The sequence below is a fragment of the Pelecanus crispus genome, chromosome 10 (assembly GCF_030463565.1).
Source record: "Pelecanus crispus isolate bPelCri1 chromosome 10, bPelCri1.pri, whole genome shotgun sequence".
In the NCBI taxonomy this organism is placed as follows: Eukaryota; Metazoa; Chordata; class Aves; order Pelecaniformes; family Pelecanidae; genus Pelecanus; species Pelecanus crispus.
In genome coordinates, this window is record NC_134652.1 from 12,052,426 (window position 1) to 12,076,889 (window position 24,464).

Below are 24,464 nucleotides of genomic sequence, written 5' to 3' on the forward strand. Positions count from 1 at the left end.
AATTCAGAGCAATACAAAGGATCATGACCGGAGACTTCAACATCACCTCACAGTTAAAGATGTCAGGAGGCAGTCAACTTGCAGGCAAGCCACAAGCAGCCGTGGTTTTCTAACACGCAGAAACGGGAGCCAAGCTCGCAGTGCAGCAGGCCTTCAAAATATACTCCCTGTTCAGAGTGACAAAAGGCTAACAGTTAAGTGTACTGCGCCTATGTCATTTTTATCTCTTTACTGAGGATTTTAATTACTGCCTGAGACTGCAAAATTTATTTTAAATAATTTTAGAAGGTTTAGCCTCTTTCTTTCCAAATAAAGTAATTCTCTAATACCTAGAATGACTACAACTAGCACTTAAAAGAAGAAAAAGCTTATGATGAGATTTTTTCCAGATGAAACACAATAAAAGCCAACGCGGGGGGATTCACATCAAAGAAAATGCCTCGACTGGAACAGTCTCATCCCTCCGGAGTCACTGGTACCTCCCCTTCCCCTGCCCGCTCAGGGCTGGGATTCCGAACAGCAGAAGGTCCCACCACCCTGCAGGGGGGGGTGCACAGCAGGTACCAGCCAGGTTTCACCCAGTTACTCCATGAAGCAGTAAACTCCTCTGCCACAAGGCAGCGTTTGTGTCCTGGTGATTCCCATCACTCTTGGCATCCCTGCAACCTTTCTTCCCCTCTTTGTTTCATTTCATGGGGAAAAAGTCCTGGCAAGTACAAGAGCCAGGGCAGAACTGTAATTCATGAGACAATGCCTTCTCTTCCTACAATCCGCTCACTCACCACACATCATCAACTTCCACAAGTGAAAGATGTCCGAGCAAGAAGTCTTCCTAGCTAAATAATGCTGACTTACACCCCAAATTGGCCAAACTTGTGAAATTATTTCATTTCTACTGCAGACCATTCAAGCTGATGGGGTTACTCACATACATCAAGTTAAGCATGTATGTAAACTTCTGGTGGACATGAGCATAATTACATATACTACTGAGGAAGCTAAGTATGTTTCAAAAGGTTATTCATATTTTTCAAGCCCTTTTGGTTAAAGGACAAGAGTCATCATCAATTCTAAACTACACTCAAACAAGCATTCATTGTATCTCAGAAGGAGAGCTTCTTTTCGAGATATTTTTAGCAAAAGGAAATTCAGTGAAATTAGCCAGTTCTGCCAACTACTTCCATTTTCCAATGCTGTTCAAACAGACTTCCTGTCAATATTAATTGACATTAAAACATATAACTATTATGTGCTGGAGAATTTGGAAAACTGAGTAAGACTCTTGCTTGGTGCAACATATGAAGGAAAATAAAACTTCTAGAGAGATTAAGGAAAATAATCTCTTCCTGTTCCAAGTATATATTTTTTTTTTAAGTAAAATGTTTGTAAATAGCTATAACTAACCAACATCAGAGTCTTGATTCACTCCTCCTGATGTCTGATGAACATAATCCAGATGTATTTATTTTTTCCTGTCAACTGTAACTGACGAAACTTCAGAAACACAAACAACTTCAGCCTAAACTGTATCACCTGCCTTAGCTGCTTGGAAAAGAATAACACATCAACATCTTGTATTTTACTGATTTTTTTTTTTTTTTTAAATATATACAAGTAATTGAAAAGAGATTTCAGTTACTCTGAACAACAGAACCCAAAACATTTATGCAAAAAATGTTTTATAAAAAAAGGTGGTAACGTAGGAACAATCATGTCTGTGATTCTAGGAATAATACTAAACTAATCACCTGCAACTTGGTAATATAAATACTGATGCTTCCTGGTCATTATCTAATACAATATGAGGCTTGAGATAAAGGATTTCACCCAACTGCTATTCAAAGGCGGTGCTGAAAGACTTAACTGTCTCCTACCCACTACTGCAGAGCAACTTCACTACCCCTCAAAAAAAAAAAAAAAATCCACTGCCAATATTACTTCACAGCTTAGTAAAGATTTTCCCCCAACTGCATCCTTTAACTTTGATTTTATATGAATAAACTCTCGAGCATTTTGCATGCAGCTCTCTGATGAAATGCCACAGCAGGTGACGGGCACCAGGGCTGCACTGGTGCTGGGGTGACCAAACCAGCCAGCAGGAATGGCCAGGGCTCACCTCGCTGGTGGCATCAAGGTCCCACTGCCAGGCTCCCTGCTCCTGCCCCGGAGCGGTGGGACCCCTCCAGAAGAGGCCACCCCTGCATGAGTTACTCTCAGCAATCCCTCAGTTCTCAGAGGATGCATCACATGTCTTGTGACTTGCAAGTACATACAAGTTTCCTGTATATTCACAGAGATGGCTTGAAGAAGAAATCGTTAATTGAAATAAAATGTTCTCCCACTGCTGAAGTATTTCCCTCTCAAGTGACGAGGCTAACCAACCGCAGCCTGTTCTGCCAAAGGAACATCATTGTGGCACATCGTCTTACAAAATGATCGCTTTACAGCTCCGCTTAAACACTTACTGGTTCCTGTTCTGTGTTTCAGTAGACAAAACAGGCACTTCAAATCATAAACATTTCTAATATTCTGAGCATGTGATATTTAAGGCATCATTTTCACTAAAGCCTAATACATTACACTCAAATAAAACAGAATTTTACTACTTCTGTAATGTAGCAGGAAACCTACAGGCCTGCATTTGAAAGGAAAATTCCTCACTACAGGTCTAATTTTATATCATGGAATAGGAATGATTTTTTTCTTCATTCTGTGTTTGTACTAAACCCAAAGGGCACACACCATGGCTTGGTCTTTTCAACCCAAATAACAGAAGAGAATAATTCCAAATATTAAACACGTTGAAGAAATAAGGAATCAGCTCATACTTGACACTCCAGAGTAAGCAGACAATGATTCCACTGCATAATAAAAACAAAACAAAACAACACACAAAAAAAAAAAAGTTTTGAGATCGCAATTCTGATCTAGGAAATTCTGATTAGTCAGACCTAAGTGGCTTTTAACAACAAGGCAGAGTTCAAACACTATCTAGTAATTGCAGCGACACCTGTTCACAAAGTAACAAACAGAAAAAATCTACCTTCTTAGAAGTATTTACCTTTTACTTAGAATAGCATGGGATATATCAAAAACATTTCATATTCCACTACACCACAAACACGAACACATCAATAAGCCATGGATGAAATTTAAAGTTTAGCCCAAGCGGCTACAATGACTTTCCATTCTCAATACCACATATGCAAAACAAGGTCACCACTTTCATTTCAAAACCCAAATGGCTTAAGCCAACGAGTCACTTGCAAACAAAGCACATTCTCTCCTACAATTTACTAGCTTCAAACATCTGACCTACAGCGTTTTCATCTGCGTAAGTGCATTTTGAGCTTCTGCTGCTGCAGCCACCGCAGACCAGCTGGGAGGAAACTGCTGAATCAGTCACCAGGCGGTTGCACAGCTCCTCCGAACACAAAACCTCATTCAGAGGTATGGAGACAGCACGCGAACGACCAGCCATCGCACCACCATAGATCAAAAACGTCCCCTAATCTATCTCGACAAAAGTAGTGCTCCTGAAATACGTCAGCTAGACACGTTCTCTTCTTTGGGAAGAAAACTCCTTTATTTCAGAGCACAGGATGGTCGATGGCAGCAGCATAATACTGCAACGGTTCTTAGTGCAGCTGCGATGGCTGGCTTGTTCAACAGAGAAGGCTGACCATTAAATTCATCTCAGTCCTGTAAATAAATGGCCAGCAGGTGGTAGTTTGCAGACTACCAATCGAGCCTGATTTCAATATATCTGGATGCGACCCCACTTTCCCCACTAATCCCCTCTCACACCAAGGGAGCAGCTTGTTGCCTCCCTGCACGCACAGCCCGAGCCTGCGGAGCTGGGCCAGGGAGGAGGCCTGGACCGTGACAGCCCACTAAGCCCTTCAGGACATCTTCATCTGCCGAAGGACTGCAGCCAAGAGCGTTCCCGGCCTGCCTGCTGCTTCCACGGCTGCAAGGCAGCTGAGCATAACCCGATCTCGCATTCGAGCAAAACCCGGCGGTCGAGGGAGTGACTGCACAAACATCAGACCAAGAGGACAACCAGACCGTTTGTGAAGGCTTGCTTACGCTTTACTTGTGGTTTCTTAAATCTGCAGCCACACCTGTAACTATGGGCACCTAATTACAAACCTAGGTGCAATTACAGCTGGAGTTACTCTAAATAAGCGAATCAGTTTCAGGAGGTGTTTGGAGGTTGATCCCTTTGTACTTGGAGAACCAGGCATATCTCCCAGAACATCCCATCCCGGCTTCCGATACAACCGTGCCCTTCCACAGCAAACACACAGGCACGCGGACATTACTCCGGTTTCGAAGCTTTCAAATCCATCTTTTCATTCACTGGCCACCAGATATGCTGCTCTCTGGAAGTACTTCATCGCACTAAATGCCAGGTCACGTACCAAAGTCCAGATCTATCATGACAAATAGGCTCCACGCTAGCAGACAAAGTCACCTGCGCTAGGAACCGAAGTTCCTAGGGGGTAGAAATAATCTTTTGTGCCCTGCCTTTGAACTCATATAGCAAGTACAAAAATATACATGCTGTGATTCATTTATGCGCTCCAACATTATTTTTATGAAGCATTTTCTCTTTTTCTCCTTTACAGGAAAAAAACTCACTAGTTTTTGGCTAAGTTGTAAAATACCGTTTCATGTTTTTATAGAAATAGACTGTAAGAGCAAGTACAAAGAATTCTGCTAACTCCATGCGGCAGCTTATTTTAATATGTAAAAAGGTACTTTCTGCATGTGTGGTCCCCCAGCATGTACCTTTTGGGCTGCATGTCTCTGTTTCCATGGTAACTCGTATCAGCAGTCTGTGTAATCCTGCGTACTATATGAAATTTGAAAAATTGTAACTTGCTAGATGAAACAAATTTACCGGTCTTAGTACAGGTCCTAATAGCTAGATATGCCTAAAAAAAGGGTATTCTAAATGGGCATATTAGTCTAGGAAAATCCAGTTACCTCATTTTTGTGACTATACAAATTCTGCATCTATATAGTGGCATACAACCTTCCACAAGAGCAAGCACTCCCAATCTGCCCAGTGCTCTCCTTTGAGCAAAGACCACCCTGCTGCAGCAAAAACTTACTTTCCACTATAAAAAAAACTTCATTATCACCACCATGCAGCACCCAGGCACTACCATTCAGATCCCTCAACAATTCCTATAAACAAAGGAAGCAGCCTGCCACACACAGCTCTGTTACAGATTTGGTAGAAAATGGCACTGGTCTCACCAAAGGTGATGATGCAAACTTTAAACCAGCAGCAAATATTTGTCTTTTATTCATCATTTCCTCTGAGCAATAAAAACAACATATCAAAACAAACCCAACGAAACGGGAGACAAGAGAGATGGGGAGAAGAGAAAGTAAACACACAAAGCAACAATAGAGTAACCTATTATCTACTAATTATCTGTATTATCAACAACTTAAGTTACACTGATCCTGCAGAAATTGGGACAAACCACATGCAAAATCCCATCTCAGCTAAATAAAATACTGCTCTGTTATTATCTAGGGTAGCATCCTACCTGGGCTCCCACCAGCAACACAGAATTATCCATCAAAACAGCAACAGTTGTTTATTGTCGCATTTCTCTTTGTCTCTGAATTTGGTGCAGTAAGTTTGCTCATCTTCTTCAACATGCTTTTACGTAATAATTATGACCATTTCACAAAGTTCAGTGCTGGATGACTCTCAGTCTCTTGAATTTTCTGACCATAATTAGTGACTGTGTAAGTCACAAGATCCCTTTGCAGAGGGTTACTATGCTAGGAAAAAAGCCTATCTAAAAATCAACTTCAAATGCGCTTCTAACACGATTCTGAACATGAAAAGGAGCGATGGCTCTTTGCCTTCTATGTTCTAGCAGACAAAGCCACAATAACTACATATGGCAGCTCGACACTGCACAATACCTGGCCCCTGTTCAATTTTTTTTTTGTAGCTAAGATTATTTGCAGTTCTTGATCTCCAGCTAAGATGAGAAAAGCTTGGATATATTTGTTTTATTGAACACCTAGTTTAAATATAACTAATGTATAGAAAAGGACATATGCAATAACACTTACTTTCCAACTAACATACGTGAGAGTTTGGAAGATACACAAGTGTCTGGTAAAGTCAAAAAAAAAAAACCCCAAAAAAACAAACCACCACACATATTTACCCACAAGTTTCCAATTATAAATCTCCTCGCTTTTTAGAAGTCATTAACATATTTTACATCTAACCTGTTCTCAGAAAATAAATATCTCCTTGAACAGATCAGCATTCTTCACACAGAAAAGATAACAACCATAACTGGAATCAAATTTGCTCCAATTTAAGTGTACATTTCCACTTTGTTACAACTAGATTAAATAGAAAGAAAATTTATTTGAAAACTTCACAATGATCAGCTCAAGTTGTCTTCTTCAGGATGGCATATTTTTCCAAAAGTTTACATTATATATTTAAATATTACAGAAAACAGAAACAAGTTCAGAACATTTTGAATGGAAAAAAAAAAAATTAAAAACATCTACACATCTTCCCCCATTACTGCTTAACCAATGTTTTTCCAGTGAGTTTTTTTGTTTGGTTTTGTAACCTGACTCTTTCAGATAAATGCATTTTACCTGAGGAAAGCAAACTGATTCAGGCCAAGTTAGTATATAGATAGAACGAGAGTATAAAGAAACCTCTACATTTCAGATAACTGGATGTAAGTTACAATACTCTCATCTCTTTTTTCGGGCAAACATTTGCCTAGACATGATGCGATGGACCAATTCTGCCCTCTTCTTATTCAGATGCAAGAACTACAAACTGCCAAAGAGACGTGGTATTTTTTCTGCAGTATATGTGTCCACTCCAGCTACATTCTCATTACTAACTGCTGCATTTCTAAGGTCAATTGCATTCTGACTACCCAGATTCTCCTTGCAGTTTCAACTGGATTTTGCGTTATTCCCTCCCTGTCCTTACCCTCTTGTGCCGCGTTGCTGCACACGGTTAAACAGCCTCTGTGTTCCACCAGACAGACCACCGTCCTGCACTGCTGCTTGAAACGATGCTCAACCACAGCTGGAGAAGCCAAAGCAACTTAGAAATACCTTGGGAAACTTCGTAAATTAACGGCACCATAGAAAGGTAGGCTCATTATACACCCTGATAAGGTGATGAAGAATAAAACTGCTCCCAAGCCTTTTTCAAAGCTTTGAACTGTTTTCCCCCAAGAGCAAAACAGAATTAAACAGAATGACGTAAAGCAGTGAAATATTATTTAAGCAGACAGATGCATTCTACAGGTGATACAGGTATACAGCTGTATACAGCCAATGCTCTACGGCAAAGGCTTCTTCAATCATGTTGAATGTTTTTAGACCTCACTTCTCAATGGTGACATTTACCAGCAGCTGCCTGCCAAGCCTTGGGGTTTTTTGGGGTTGTTTTGGGGTTGGGGAGAGGGCCCTTGAGGGGACATGAGAATAGAGGGAAAAGGTAAGATAATTTATTTGGTTCAGCTGTTTGTAAGACTGACAGCTGGTAAAAGCATGTTGCTTTGCTCATGTCAGAGGTAATCTTAACACTGATTTTGTAACAACTATGGTGGTTTTGTTTTAGATTAAGGACTTGAAATCTATTAAGATGATGTCTGGTGCCACAGTGAATTATTTCACCACGTATTCACTCCTGGCCACTTTGAAACCTCTAATAAGAAAACTCCGAGGAATTCCTCTGGCAACAAAGAGCCGAGCATTTCATAAACCCTGAGCCTGTTTCACCCCCTCAACTCCTACACTCCGACTTCTTTTGACATAAGGCATTCCCACAGAGCAAGTCAAACACACAGTGGCTGAACAGGCCTTTCCTATCTGGCTGAGACACCCTCCTACCGTCCTCCCCACCTTCCACGGGGTCACAGCAGCCACACAGAGGAAAAAAGCTCCTGCCTGGAGCTGAGAAATACAGGGAAAGGAGAAGCAGGCAGGAGCTGGAACAAGAACGTGCATTGGAGGCTGGCGAGCATGGGTGGCGGGCAAGCAGCAGCTGGTAAGAAACTCCATGTAAGAGCATATCACAGCTATAAAAATACTGAGACAGTACTCTGTCAACAAACACCACTCCTGCTCCTACACACTGCATGGAGAAGGGGTCTGAAAGAAGGCAAAGTACGTAGCAATTGGAGGTTCATTAAACACATTTTGACAAGAATGGTTACCTAAAGCATTAGAAGCCATCTCACTCACACCTGCCTCAATTTTCATAACTTGAAGAGTATTTTTATTTAGCTTTTACATGGCTTTTTCCCCAATCAACGTTTAATACATTAACATTACAAAAAAACCAAGGGTGACAACATTTGAATTTCTTGCAAGTTCATCCACATTTTTATGGATTCTAGCAATGATCCCAGAGATTTCTTTCCCAGAATAGAAGATAAAACTGAAACAAACACGGAAGAGAAAGCAAGCTCGGTTCACCTTCCTACGAAGAACCACCTAAAGTCCAGACCTGCCACAAGTACTCCTCATGCTCATTCCTGCTGTCAAGGAGCCTTAACCACACATCATCTTAAGCTCCAGCCTGGCACCCAAAAGACTCCAAACAGCACTGAATACTATTCTGCTCGTAACTAGGAGCCTGATTAAAAGGTTATTTCACATATACTAACAATTCTGCAATATGCATGATAAATTGGGTATCTTCACAGGAACAAGATGTTTTCCTTCAAAAGAAAAAAAAAAAAAGAAAAAAGAAAGCCACTGTGATCCCTTCAGAGCAGATTCTTCAAAATCTGTTCAGATGAGGCATCCCTTTTCTTTTTTTTCTAAAAAAACAAAAGGTCTTCAATGACATTTTTACTAGAAATAGTGAAAAACATTATTTCTGCTTGCCAAAAACCAACTGGATGATATACTCTTTAGAATGCTTGAAAGGCTTGTGTACTGTAAAAGTAGAAAGTAGCAGCAATGTTAATCTGAAAAAAGTAATGGAAAAAATTTAGACACACAAACTGAACTAAACAACACTGTACAAATATCATGCAATAAGAAACCTTTTATCTCATCCCTTTCTAATAAACGACGTTAAGTGGAAATCTGAAAAAAATTATGACAAAGGAGGCTAGCTTAAAGCTATATGAAAGTTCATGCCACTGCCCTAGCAAAATAAAAATAATTGTACCGTATGCCTATTTTTGATGAATGACATTCTTGCACCTTATTGCCCTTCGTTTTAGACAAAAGCAGATGTCATTTATAAATGTCTAAGTAACTCAGCAAGGAATCATCTGATCTGTGTGTGAACATTTAAAAGTTTTCGTAAGACAAATGACTAAGAAAAATGCAACCTTTACACTAGCTCAGGCACAACATAGCGCCTCACCAGACCTGCTTGTGTCCAGATACTTGCACCTTGCAAAATCCGTATGTATTAAAGAAATGGACCAGAGGATTGCACTAGACAGTGCGAGCTGAGAACAGGTGATTCATGGCCTTCGCATAGTCCGCATCGTCTCCTCTCTGACTTACACAGCGGTGAGGACTGCTCTCAGCACCTCGCAGTGCGTTCCTGTACCGCACCCGTCCTCCACCACACAGCTCGCCAAAGTGACGGTGCCTGGATTTTCCCTTTGATGCACAGGGCAGGAGATGAGTATTTCAACCACCTAAGTGACATTCACACAAGTAGTACAGGTTGAAATAATCCAGATTAAAAGAGAATTAGCCCTTTTCAAAACACATATAATCCAAAAAGTACTAGACATATGCAGAAAGCACTCAGAAAAGGTATACAGACTCACGAACCAACTAGAAGGACTGAACAAATTTTAGTATGACAATATGCTCCAGAACAATATGTTCAAAATCAAGGCACTATATTTATATATGAACACTACGAGGACACAAGGAGAATATGTGAGGAAATGAGAAAAGAGCTCCTGAATAGAAGAAAAAAGAAGAAACTGAAACACTGGAGAGGTACCTGAACCTCTAAAAATAAATAAATAAAAAATAGTTTAACAAGGAAGTTGATTAACTAATTTTAACAAGTACTTGCTACGTATTTGTTCCTTTTTTTACTCAGCCGTTCCCAAAATAGTGGGAAAGGAAGGGGAAAACCCACAGAACAACACTTGCAAGGAAAACAGAAAGGACCAGAAAGGGAGTGTGAGCACAGGTCCGTACCTGTAGAAGGGTAGAAGACAAACGACAACGACCAGCCTCTACCTGAAGTGAGAGCAGAAGTACTGCAAGGAAATACGACAACGTGTAGGAGTAATGACCACAGAGCAGAAGACGACAGACAGGCAGGACAACAGAACTAGAGAAGATGCAGGGAGTAGGGCCTAAGTTGGTCTGTCGCCTGCAACGGGGCATGGCCAACACCACCTTCTCAGCATACGCCCCCTCTGCAGCAAGGCACAACATGGCAGTGCCGTATTCCTCCATCCCGTCCCAAGCCTTTCTCCATCTTTCCCTTTGCTGCAAAGCCAAAACAGACAAATTACATCAAGTCTTTTATTCCTATGCGTGGCTGCAGTATTAGCACGTGTCTGAAGAAACCTCCTCGCTACCAGCCTCCAGCTCCTGTGATTCTTGGACATAAGGTTGTATAAATGGGGGCAGCTTCTCTCCCCCATGATTCTCCCTTCCTCCCCTTCTTCCATTCTCTGACAATAATTCTTCAAACAGAAGGTGGAGAAGCAGCTGAAATTTGAAGGGCTAAATACCGCTTGTCTGTATCACACAAATTCCTACCAAACCAAAAGCTTCCGTAATTCTTACACAGATAGTAACATAACTGGTCTGACAATTGTCAGTACTGGCTTAGTATTAAAGTATAATTAAATGCTCTAAACATGCATTTTACATTTCTTTTTTTAAAAATGAAGATACACGTAAAATCACTTTATATTAAATCAGCATCCTGTAGGGATCAAATTCAGACATGATGCAAACAAGGAAATTTTAATTTAAAATTATTCTTGCTTGCTAAGGCTAAATTTGATCTGTGGTTGTGAGGACTACCAGTTGGAAGCATGACTGAGAGAAAGAGGTTTTAATCACAGCCTCTGTTGTTTGACACATTGTGCACTCTAACTCCTGAATTCCTCATGTCAGATCTGTGCAGATGATACTATTTCGCTGCTCACTTCTCTCACAACCAACCTCTAGCTTATTTTACAGGGCAAATAACACTACCACTAAATCCAGGCCAGATGATCCCTTCCATAGTCAGGCTCATTACTGCAGGCTGTATTCAGCACACTTGATCTTATGCAGTACCATCTCTTTCCTACTTCTATCATTTATTAATAAACTACCATTTTAATTCAAGAGCTCTTCATCTCTCCCCAGAAGAATGTGGTATCTTCAAGGGATGCTTCTGTGGGTCCGCTTCCTCTCTTATATTTACAATCACACCATAATTCTGCAGGAATCTGCTAGAAAATTGCCTATCCCCTCCATCCTTTGGCCATGGCACTAGTATGTCCAGCAAGCTGAATGAGGCTACAAAGTGGTACCTAAAAAAAAAAGTTCAGTGCTTAAAGTATTCATTGGCCAAACAGCCCTTCCACCCCTCCTTCAGAAAAGGGAAGCAAATCATTGCCCTGCAAGGCAGTTCTGGCCTGTGGTCTGCTACCAAGCTATGCTGCCCTGCCTGCTCCAACACAATATTCATGCTTGCATATATAATATATGAAGCTGCTAATAGAGATACAAAGCTTGAACATTAAATAGAAACAAAAATCTCTACAATGCAACAGAACTAACATTCACCACTTAGTAGATTACATTTTTCCATGTGAATGAGAGCAAGACAAAGAAATGCAAGATATCCATAAAAAATTCAGCAGAAATGAAATAAAAAAACTACCAGTTTTAAAACTAAGCTTAAAAGGCTTGGGGTTTTGTTTAAGAACAAGCCCTACAGAGTTCATGTGACCATATATCAGACTTCAAATATCTGCACATAGCACCACAAATGCAGTATTTTCAATGCCTGGGAGAGACCAGAAAAAGCAAGAAGGAAATGGCTGTTTCACTCTCCACACTACATTAGATCAGCAAAAAGAAAACCTAGCATCTTTGAAAAAGAAAAGCATCAGTTAATTAGAGTTTGATCTTTCTCTGAATTTGGAATTCAGTTATCAATTATCAGCAACCAATTTAAATTCTACTACAAATCCATCATACTGCAAAATTGGAACCGTTACAGACCCTAGGGCACAGGAAGATCCCTACAGGCTGCGCCTATTTGGGTTCCCCTTCTAGGATCAGAAATAATTGCAAATAGTAATTGCATTTGATCACTATTTTGGGGATCTGTATTCATATACCAATAAACAGTTCCCAAACACAGGCACAGAACTAGAGAGCAACTCTCAAAAAAACCCAAACCCAAACAAACAAAAAACCAAAAAAACCCACAACAAACCACCACCAACTCAATCAGAAGTGAAATTAGATTATTTTTCAACAAAATCATTATTTAGTGTAGTGTAAAACAAGAATGTAAAATTTTACGCTTTCAGTTAAATGACACAGTGTTTTTCTTTCATCTTTCACAGGAAGATTCAAAAACTTGCACATGCCCTTACACTCAAAAAACAAGCATGAAGCCAACAGAGGACACCTGAAATCTTTCCACTAAACAAACCATGGCAGAAAGACCAGCTGTTCACCATAGGTATCTCCAGAAAAACATTAAAGCTTGAGACTACTGCAAGAAAATACAACCATAGTTGGTTAAGTGGGTTTTTTGAGCCGTTAAAATCTGTGCTTTCACTGAAATTTAAACTATTAAGAACCTGGCAACTAAAATGTCTTAGAAGTAACACAAACAGTTTAATAAGAAGTAGAAGCTACAGCTATACCCCAACATCAACCCAGCCTCTCCTGGATTTTCCTTTTAAATAGTTTTTCAAACACTGAATCAACAGAATACTGCTTAGCTTAAGGGATACATCAAGCCCAAAGAAAATAATTTCCCTAAACACAGGGGAAAAAAAAAACCAGCTATTTCTAGAGAACAAGACCGTTACAATGAGCATGCTTAACTCTTGAAGTCTTATTTCAAATAAATAAAAAATAAAAGCAAGATATAACAGCAAATCTAAACTGAGCTGAAAAAACCCCATCTGTTCCAGTTAAAATTTCTTCCTCACCTATATTATCATCAGAAGCTCTCAATTTGTTATTTATTATTTCTATATATCATTTCAAATATAAAAGACTTGCATAAAAGCCACATTGCATCAAGAACCACTACATGCAATCAGAAGTACCAAAATAAAGCTGGGCGTGATCCACAAGTGAATTTGGTGAACTTTACAAACAGTGCAAAGTAATCCCCCCACACCTTTTTTTTTTTTTAGTATATAGATATAGATACAGATATCTGTATCTCACTTATAATGGTACAATTACAATGGTGTCAGCATATCAGAACACCTCATACTGAAAAGTGAACCTTACAGGCAAATGAAACGCTTGACTTAAAAGAACCAAATTCCTTGCACTGGCTAATTAGTCTGTTCTGTGATCACATGTTTAAGCTTTCTATCAGAAAAACTCATTTCACTTTGTCACTGCTTTTCAAGATAGGATCTTTTATTTACATTAGGCTGCAAGCGCTAGGCAGTGCTAAAAGCTACATATTAATAATAATCAAAACCAAACAGTACTCTCAGATGTAAGGTGCCCATGGTCACATTAGACAAAGAAAAAGGACCATACAACCAGTCCTCCCCATCTGACTGATAACACAACTTACAGTACGTGCTAGCTGGTAATTACAGAGTTTTGGCAGCAAGGAAAATCAGAATCCAAAAGAATCCTAAGTGTTGGGGTTCTGGAACCATCATCTCTATAGTGGATCAATGTAAACCTCATATTAGAGCAGCCACATGAAAAGTGGTCCAAAACTGGGCAAAAATTAACATTTCCAGCATTAATTCTATTCTATTAATCAAATTCTGCCCATTTACTTTTGGTAACTGAAAAACAACATGCATTTGTACCGGATGAATATATACACACACCTGCAGCACATGTGGAAGAGCCACCAAAGTACAACCCCACAAATGTAAACTTGTTAACTAGTTCTGTAGTCTCTCCTTCAGTTCATAAACCAAGTTACACAACACAGAATTTACATAAATATCATAATTAAAATAGATAGCCAAGGCTGTCACACATCTCGCCCTCCACTGCTTGAGAAAGTTGCTTAGAGAGGAAAGACAACTTACTCCTGACAGGGAGACAAGGGTCTGAGCAGAAGCAGTCATTTTATACTCTGTGCTTCAACAGAACCTGAAATTCAGTCCGTGAGCTTTTACAGCCACACACAACCCATGCAGAACTCTTTCCGCAGCTCATCATCCTTTGCTCATCATCTCCAAACATGACAAACAAGTCATGGCTTTGTCATTAAAAAAGTGCAAGAGAAAAGTTCAAGCCATTATTAGATTCCTATTTAGAAAAAGCATTAGATAACAGTCAGCAGCATTTTGAAAGTAGCACTCACATACAAACCTTCCGTGCTCCTCCCTCTTCTTTTGTTTGAAAACTTCATATCTCTAGATAGATGCACAAACAGAACAACTCAACAGTCAAACGCTCCAGCATACCAGTTACTTGGCAGTAAAACTCACGTTACCCTGGGATAAGGGAATACAGACAAGCAGTTCCGATGAGCAGCTTTCATGCTCTACACACCATTTTACCTTGCGTTAACTTGTTTCCATGTCACAAAATAAGAAATTTACAGCAAAGATTACAGAAACTTATTCTGGAGCATTTTTTTTTTATTATTGGAACTCTGTGTAGTGTATTTTCACTGTTAATTAAGAGGCTTCATAGATGAAGAAAGACCAAAAATGATATCATAATAGTACAAAACAATGGGAAAAATCAGTAGATGCAGCTCTGGAGCATACTTTTAGATTGCCATGATATACAACTAATCAGTTTATCTTAAATATTTTTGAAAGACAGCCAACAAGCTGGCCCAAGAATCAACGGTGTGCAAAGTATGAAAGTGTTCCTGGTAGCATGAAGCAGGTTTAAGTAGTTTCAGTAGACACTGGAAGTCACAGGAGTGAAAGCTGTGACAAACACAGATTTCTCGGTCCAAGATTTTACATGTTGAGAATAACGCATAAACATTTGCCTAAAGATACTGAAGTTTTACGTCCCTAGTTTATATACACATTAACTTTGAAACTAAGATGACAGCGGCCTCCTTCTAGTATTATTAATACAGAGGATCATTAAAGAAACGAGAGGTTACATAGAGACTACAGCCACTTCAGGATCCTTTCAGGCAACATGACTACTTGTTATCATACCACACGTTCAAAGATCTAACACGCTACTCTGCATGGCTTTCATTACCCGTCAAAATTTCACAGCAGTAACCACTTCACACCCGTTTGTCTCGCTCCACCTTCCACTTGTCTGGAAGGAGTGAGGAGTTCAGGGTTGGGATCCACCTCTGCTCCTTACTCCTGGTGAGCTTGGCACGGGTCACCTGGCCAGGCGGGCTCTCCAAGGCACGTGCTGGACCTGGGTTTCAGCTCCCCCTGACTCACAGCAGGGAAGGCAGAGCAATCCCATTGCCGTTGCTGCTGTTAAAAAACCTTCCCTGTAATTTGTGTGCCTTAGCTTCTCTACTCTCATGCAAAAGGGATAGCGCATACCACGTAAAAAGGCCAGAAGGTTAATTCAAAGCTATAAAAGGCTACAAGGTCTTTCTGATACTGTAACAGCAAGTTTAGAAATTACTTTGATTTTCTCAGGGCTTTTGAAGCAGAACACTTCACCAAAAGCAAATGTACATCTTGAGAGATGCGAGCAGCTGCTCCAGAAGAGAAAAACTAGTTCCTTGTTCTCCTCTCTTTCTCTTTTATTTTTACACAACCTGATTTTGAGAAAAATGTTTAGGTTTTAGTTACCACAGGAGGGCAGGAGCATATAATGCTACTGCCGATTTCTTCTTAGAGAGAGCAGAACAAACAGTGGGAGCTGGAACACAGAAAGAGCCAAGTCAGAGACCCGGAGCGTGATGAAAATTCAGTCATACCAGTGGAGTTAACTGCTTGTTAATGAAGGCGTATGCATCCCATCTGCTGGCTACAGAAGAGCTGGAACCGTTTCAGAAACATTCCAAGACAGACATACCATCAAATGTACGATGCGAACGTGTGATCCATACTCAAAAGTTTACCCTGCTGATTTCGGCAGGACCGAGTATAGACAGACACACACGGGAACCGAGGCTAGAGGATACAAACCGTGTCCTTGTCACACATTAACTGCCACTGCCCGTTGAGAATAGAAATCTTTCCAGTCTAATTTGTTTATTCATTAATTCTGATTTCAGGAGAAAGTTCTGGCTTGCACCCAACAGCTAATTGGTTCAATAAACAGCATCTCGGTTTAGAAGAAGAAGAAAACATGATACTACAGTGAGAGCGTGTAACTGAAACCTCGATATCTGTTTGGGTATGACTTATGGCTTCTCAAAAGAGCTGGACTGCAAAGAGCCAGTTTTAAAAGACAAGACCGTATACAGTTTAAGTGCAAGAAATAACTACCAACATTTCTCTGAAGACCTCTTATGGGGAAGAGAGAAGAGAAATTACTACTGTAAAAACATGCCTAATGACAACCTAAAACACAGAAAATAAATTTATGGATGAAGTCGTGGGGAAAAAAAAAAAAAAAATCAGGTTGTGGTATTTATTATGTGAATTACAACTCATAGCTATAATATTTAAACTTTTGTTTCCTTCCTACCTAGGCCTGCCACACACAATATGCTATCAAGAAAGCTGCCAAACAATTGTTTGAATATTCCAAAAAGCAAATATGCAGCCCACCATGAAAAACAAGTATGATAACCTGAAATCTGCCATTGTCTGCACACTGTCCAAGAGTTCAAAAGAGTTAGAGGGACTTACCACAACAAAATTTCCTGCACAAAGACAAGTCCCCAGGTATCTTAGTCCATGTTATTTACCAACATATACTTCCCTTTTCATGAAAAGAAATCACCTAGAATCTTAATTTCAATATAGCTCATGTAACTACCACTGTTATAAAATTCTCTTTAATAAGAAATATTTTAGGTTTTGCAAGTACTGTACAATAGCCATTAGTTTTTAAAATCTATTAGAAAAGTAATTGTCACAGATCTAGTACGTTAGCAAGAACATTTGAACTGAGGCTTCATTTAACACATCCATCCCATCAATAAGAAAATTGTGCAAATGACTCCAAATTATGCATACTTTATAGGATTTTTCTTGGCTTTAAACCCTTTGATTGTATAATCATTTCTCTACAAGAAACATTTTTAAAAGTCATGTACTCTTAAGTGCTATGTCAGAAGCAATAGCAAAATGGGTTTTCATGATATAAGTCCTTCGTATTCTGCTATGATCAGCATTTTGCAGGACTACATAGATGGATTCTCTGGTAGCCCTTCACTTCCTTGTTTAGGAGGTCACTTTTTTTGCACCATTTCTTTTTATAAAGATCTATTTTTGACTGCTGTGGACTTTTGTTTACATATTAAGCCACCTGATGCCTCCAGGAGCCATATAGTTTGCTAGTGAAGTCATTTTCTCTCTGCTACACATAGTGACTCCATGTAACTAAATGCTTCTAAACAGGACTTGGCATTTACGGAAATCTGAAGACGACTCTTCTCTGCGCGGTTATCCCTTAGAATTAAAAGAAACACACAGTTCTGCTTTTCTGCAGTGGCTGACTCAAGGAGGAGGGGGGAAGGGGAATATAAAAAAGCACAAAACTCTACCATCACAATTTCAGAAATACAACACTTCATCTAATGAAAAGAATAAGGATTACTCAAATATTTCCTTGCCTTGAACAGCTGACGGGGGGTAGGGGGGAGCACTGAGAGAGATTATAGGATTTTATTTTATTTTTTAAATGAGGATGGAATAAACTCCAGTATTTTGCTGGATTAGGTATAACATGAAGGAAAAGTAAGACTGAAGCCAAGAACCAGAACCCTTCCACTGCACAAAGCACCTTACTCAGCACCTGCACTGTATGTATAGCTTTAGCCAGTTATCTACAAATTTACTAGGACCTTCACTGCTGTGCTATAGAAGCTTTAAGTTACAATGACATACTGAATTGCTTTCTTTTGTTTAAAAAAAATAAAATCTATGCAATAGTTAAAACAGTAAAAAATACTATTCTTTTGCTTTAAGCATTTTGACACAAACATGAGTATTTCCTCCCAGGACAATTATCAATAAACACGATTAATGCTGTGTGTTACAAAACAGATTATAACCTAACTTTCAATATAAAAAAAAAAAAAACCCAACAGCGAGAAGTCTTATTATACAGAAGACTGGGCAGTTCATGTGCTACAATTACACAGGTTACCACACTGCCAGTCACAGGAGAGAAGTCTCTATGCATCTACTAATCACTAAGAGTCAAGTAAGTGATACTAATCGCTGTTCTGTTTAACAACTTTATAAAGCAAACTTCTGACAGATAGATGATGGCAATCTACCACCAGTTCCCAAACAGAGTGTCTGCTTTCAGTCACATCACTGTATCGACACTTTCAAAGGAAATTCGGGGTGCTTCTGGTAAAGTTAGTCATAAGTCACCGAATGTTTCAGCACGAAAACAGTGGTGGCACAATATTTCACATTCCTTATGCATAAAATATTCCCACAGACATCTATAGGATTTCTGGAAATAAATGCAAAACCAAGTCTCAAGCAAACATGTTTTGCAACCCCAAATATAGTGAGTTTAGAAATAGTTGGTGAAAAACTGCTCAAGCTTTAAGTTTTTTTTCTTCCAAGCGCCTGTATCAACCTGTGGGCTGAAAGGAGTGGGAGACTAGAACATGGATAAGTTAAAATTGCACCTCATCGCAAACAGGCTTCACTATTTAATAAAGATGCGCTTCAGAACCCCTCTCCAAAGCATTACCAACCATGAACAAGATCTGTACTACAGAAAGAACCTATTTTAAAGCCTAGCAGTCAAAGCAGCGAGAGAGCACACTGAAACGTGCTGCAATATTTATGCAGCCATTATAATGCAAATGCATAAGGTATTAGAAAGGCTATTTGCATTGGTGCACAGCCCCTTCAGTCTATGTACAATGCCAACAGAAAGAACAATTAGGATGCATGCATAACAAAAAGCCTCCGACCACAGGGTAGGCAGGTCCACTGAACCGGATACAATATCTATGGGATCACAGGGCAACATGGAAATACTGTCCGCTGGATCACTCCCTGCATCTTGCTCATACGTAGAATACGAAGCATTTTAAGACACAAAAGCACGTGGAGGATTGGCACGGCAAAGGTAAGAGCAAGCTACAACCAATTTACTGCGAGCACTAGTCGCATGTTTCTCAAGATGAACAACTGGGCTGGAGCACAGCTCGCCTCCCCAGGGCTGCTCCTCTCTGCAAAACCGCACCACCACTAACAGACAAGTAGCAAACTTTCAACTGTGCTAGAAAATAATAAATAAAAAAACAGCTACATACTTTTCTGTGACAGAAAAATACTCTCTAGCACTTTTTGTAACAAAAAGGGAGGCAGGCGTGCAAATTAAGATCTAATGCACATCCACTCTGAGAATACAGGCTATGCTTTTGTAGGGAAACCAAGAAACATGTTCAAGTCTCTCCTTTTTTTTTTTTTTTATATGTCCACCTTAACAGTAAAAACGACGCTAAAGGAACCAAGTATATAGGCATGCCAGATTGTTTTAAGAAGTTCTTTGCCCATACATCCTAGTATTTATCTACACCAATTCACAGCCTCTTAACATGTTCTCACACTAATCAGCATGTCTACAATTATACGATAGGCTCTGTTCTCATGTCTTTCTCTTGTAGAGCAATACAGATAAAGTACTTCTTAAACTGCAACAGCCTTAAAACAGTCTAAAATTAACTACGTGGTGCAACATTACTTTTTTAAAGGGAATTATAAACACTGCACGATTTCTGTAAAAAGCATATCCATTACCTAGAGGTTAGTGATGGAAAAATTCTTAGCAATTAAAATTCCCTTTTTACCCAGAGGCCATTGTTTTGCTACACTGAAAATGCCTTTATTGAACCAAATTTGGTGTCACACAATGTCCAGATTTAATAGTACTTTATGTGTATTTCACAACACGGTCAAGCCCAAGCAATGCAGCAAAAAACAAGCAAATTAAGGTCAATGGCTAATACCGCAAACATTACCTGCTTATTATACAACCTGTTACATTTTATCCCGGTACGTTTTGTAACATAGCAAGACTACTGTATCAAACAGACTAGACTATGTCAGCCGGTACAATTTTAATGTAAACAAGGGTTCTTTTTATCTGTACAATCTAGTTACAACTGGCTGTTTAATCTTCACTACTGCGTCCTCCCCAGCCCTCTCTCACACGCACACACAAACCCACCAGAAAGAGACAGAAGCATCTCCTCCGAGACGCAATCCCATGCAGTAAAAATAAATACAAGGTATTACAATGACAGACAGGAAAGCGAGCCTCGCTTCAATTAAAAGAGCATCCACAAAGCTGCCGCACAAAAAAATAAAATAAAAAGCAATGAGCCTCGAAGCACTTTGGGTGGGAAATGCCGCTAGCCAAGCTGAGCGAGAGGGTACGGCGGGCTGGACGCAGGTACACGTCTCCGGCTGCGGGCCACGGGCTGGGAGCTACCCTGCACCCCAGCAAAGCACAGAGCCACCCAAAACCCACCCGCTGAGGAGGGCAGGGGCGAGGTGGGCCTCGGGGGTGAGCCATCCCGGGGGCTGCGGCCGGCGAGGGGACAGGGTGAGCGCTGCCTTCCCCTCCCTCCGCACACGCAAGTTTTCATCTTTCTTCAGACACGAAGGAGAACCTGCTGCTAGAGAGAGAGGGCTCCTTTTTACTACCCACCCAGATTCTCCACAATGGTGTTTTGGAAACATCCAAGATCTCTTAATGCAGTTTTGTTTCCTTATCATCACGCTAAACCTTCCTGAAAGAGAGCTCGGTTATTTGCAGGGCTTCCTCAGCCTTGCCAAGAGGGGATCACAAAATGTGCTCTCTCTCATGCATAAGAAACAGAAGATACTTTTACAGCTTTAATTCAATTACCGTGCATGAGCACCATGCACACATGCAAGCACATACATCCACCTATTTCACGGGTGCGGTACACAGGTCGGCAGCAGCCGGCTCGCGTGGTGACAAGCCAGGGCTTCAGCAGAAACATTCTTTTCTAGAAAGCCACAGCCAAGTAACAATCAATCCAAGGGTTTCCTAAAAGGCACACGCACAGCGATCTTCCGAGCAATTAATTTCTGTACATAGGCTACGAGTGCAGGAAGACAGCTGGAGAAAATATTCATCGTCTGAAGGAATCCCTTCAATCACACAAAATTCCTGGAGGAGAATACACCCGTCAGTGCGATTTAAGTGTCAACATAACAAAGGAACGCCCCTCCCAGCACCTCCTGCCTTACAGATATGTCACCCTGGAAAGGAAAAACTCGACCGGGAACAGCAGCCACTCGCAATCACCACTGTTTATCGACCCTACCATTGCCATCACCCCTAAGAAAAAATGTTGGGGATTGTTTAACATTTCTAGAGAGAGCAGAACAGAGGGATGTGGCAGAAGACAGCATCCTCTTTGAGGATTCCGCGGTATTCCTCAAAGGAAGGCTGTGGACACAGGGAGAGCTTTGTCTGGAATCATCTTTCTGTATTACAAGATTATACATAAAATTAGTTTTGCCCAATGTACATGTTTTGCCTTGCCACACGTACAGAAATTCTGATGGCTGACAAACATTGGCCTAAATTAAAAGGAATCCAGCTTCAAGTTAGTAAAATAATCTCCCGTTTTACTCATCCAGAGCAAAGAATAATTACATAGAAAACCAAAATAGTCAAACCCAAATCATTCAGCAGGAATTAAGAGGATAAGAGTGTTACTAAAATTAAAATGTATGCACAACAGTGTAATAACAAATTCATAGGATACAGTAAATCTTTCCCAAAACCAGGCTAGGATTATATCAAGATCACCATACAACATATGCCTGAAATATGGCTGAAAATAAGTGTGACTTAATTTGACCACCACCTACTTTAAGCCCTTGATTTTATAAATAGAAGCACCCGATAATGACTACTGATTAAAAAAACCCCACAGTTTAGAAAGTAAGAGGAAGAAACAATAAGTAGAAAGTCAAACATGCAAACAAAAAACAGTAGAAAATTAAGACCCTGAAGGTCATTAGGAAAACCTTAATTTCTATTTCAATAGTCAAAAAAAATCCAGACCAAGTACTGCAGCAATGACAATACACACAATTACAACTCCTTGATCATGAATATTCTGCCTCGGAAGTGTCTGCACATGTGCAGAACTGAATAAAACATATGCTTCCACGGTCCCATCTCAAATACGTGAGTTAAAAATTACTAGCAGTATTTCAGTACTTTGTTTTCTCACACATTGCGACCTTTTAATCCATCTCCGTACCTGCTGCTAAATAAGCCGGTAAAGTCAAGCAGCAGCACAGTTTCACAACTTCAGTTCTGCTGAATCTCTGCATAGCTCGCACCCAGTCGCGATTTTAGTCAACATACATGGCCGTTCACCTTACCTAAGGTTACTACAGCTTTTTAACCGTGTCCTAGAGAAAGATACGTGCAACTCAGCGAAAACACCTTCTACAGCCACAAACACACGCGGGAAGCTGTCACACCGCTTTCTCTGCGACACCTCTGCGTTTTAAACACCGGGAAAGTCACCTGGCTAGGCAAGAAGGCGACGACTTTTAAGCTGTGATTCTGCCTCTCTGGCTCCATCAGAACTGCCACAATAAATACATGGGGTGAAACAGGAAAAGAGGCTCACGCCTGCACGGGCGGGTGGGGGACAGCACTCGCACACACGGGAGCAGATGTAATCATTACCCTGGACGCCGGTAATCATTACCCTCAGCGTCAGTGCCACTACACGCAGGCGAAGCCTCTTAAATTTCTCTTCTCCAGCTCACGGTACCGGGAGCTGGAGGGGAGGAGGAGAGGTGAGGCTGTAAAACGGAGCTTCCTCCTTTCTTTCTTTTTTTTTTTTTTCTGTTGTTGTGGCGGTGGCGGTGGCCGGTCGATGCCATCGCCCGGCAGCGCGGAGCCGCGGGGCAGCCCCGCCGCCCAGCCCAGCGGGGCGATCGGCCGCGCCCGCCCCGCCGCCCGCAGCGGGCGGCCCCCGGCCCGCCCCACCTGCCCCGGGCGCCGCGGCTGCCGGGCGGGGCGGCACCCCGCCGGGGCACGCACGCAGGCACTCGCCGGGCGCCGGTGCGCGGAGCCCGGGCAGGCTGCCCCGCCGCCCCCCGCCGCCGGCCCCCCGCGCGGCTACCTGCCGCCCAGGCCCTCCCGCCTTTGTGCCCGCGGCCTCCCGCCTCCCCCGCCGCCGCCGCCGCCCCCGGCCGCCGCCAGGCCCACCCCGCCCGCTGTCAGCCGCCGCCTCGGCGCGCCCCGACGCCCCCGGCGGCGGCGAGCCCCGCCGCCGCCCCCCGGCCCCCGGCCCGCCGCGGCCCCGAGCCCGGCCGCCCCGTACCGTGCGGCTCCGCCATCCTCCCGAGGCGCGCTCGGCCCCCCCCCCTCCCCGCCCGCCCCTGCCGGCCACCGTCTCTGCGCACCGAGCCGTCACGGGACTCCCCGCCCACAGACCTCCCGCGGCACCACGGGGGCGGGCCCGCCGAGGCGCGGGGCGACCGACCGCTTCCAGGTTACGGCGCCGCCGCCATCTTGGCGGCGGGCGGAAGTGGCGCGGTTGCCCCTGGCGACGCCGAGGCGGCGGGGCGGGGCGGGGCGGGGCGGGGCGGGCGGGGCCGTGCGGGCGGCGGCGGCGGGGCGCGCTGGGGCGGGGCTGCCCGCGGTCGCTGCCGCTCGTCTCGGCGTCCCGCAAGCCCCGCGGGGCCTGCCCGCGGCCCGGGCCGCCCCTCGGCGCCCACCGCTGCGGCTGCCGGGCCGCCTGCGCCGGTCAGCGGCCCCGCGCTGCCTCACGCCGGAGCCCCCCTGGCCGCGCGTCCCGGTGCAAGCTGCCGTCGTGTCACCGCGGCGGGGCCGGGGAGAGGCTGCTCTCAAATTGCCCTGAGCGAGGAGCGCAGCCCATAGCTCCGTCGGCTGCTGACTGCAGCTCCTCAAGGCGCCACAAGAAATGGGAACTGTGTTCCCACCCGTCCCACTGTGTACCTGGAGAGTTTGCCCCCCGGGACAGACAGGACCAGAAATTCTAATGTAACGAGTTCATAATGAAGTAGCTCTTCCCAGTGCTGTGGGTGCGTGGCACAGCTCCCCTGCTCTTGCTGCGGGTCGCCTTTAGCGACTGAGACATTACAAAAGAGAAG

The 24,464-nt window shown here is 42.4% G+C and overlaps 1 protein-coding gene across 2 annotated transcripts in view; it reads right to left on the reverse strand.

The window, feature by feature from the left end:
- SHOC2 (SHOC2 leucine rich repeat scaffold protein) overlaps positions 1-23,775 on the reverse strand; it is a 66,071-nt gene extending 42,296 nt beyond the window's left edge. The window contains exon 1 of one of the 2 annotated variants that reach the window (XM_075717405.1): positions 23,754-23,775. The gene's annotated coding sequence lies outside the window, so the exon portion shown is untranslated. Of the gene's footprint in view, positions 1-23,671; positions 23,702-23,753 lie in introns of those variants that run through there. The other variant, XM_075717404.1, reaches the window with a different exon arrangement.
- Between the last annotated feature and the right edge of the window lie 689 nt (positions 23,776-24,464).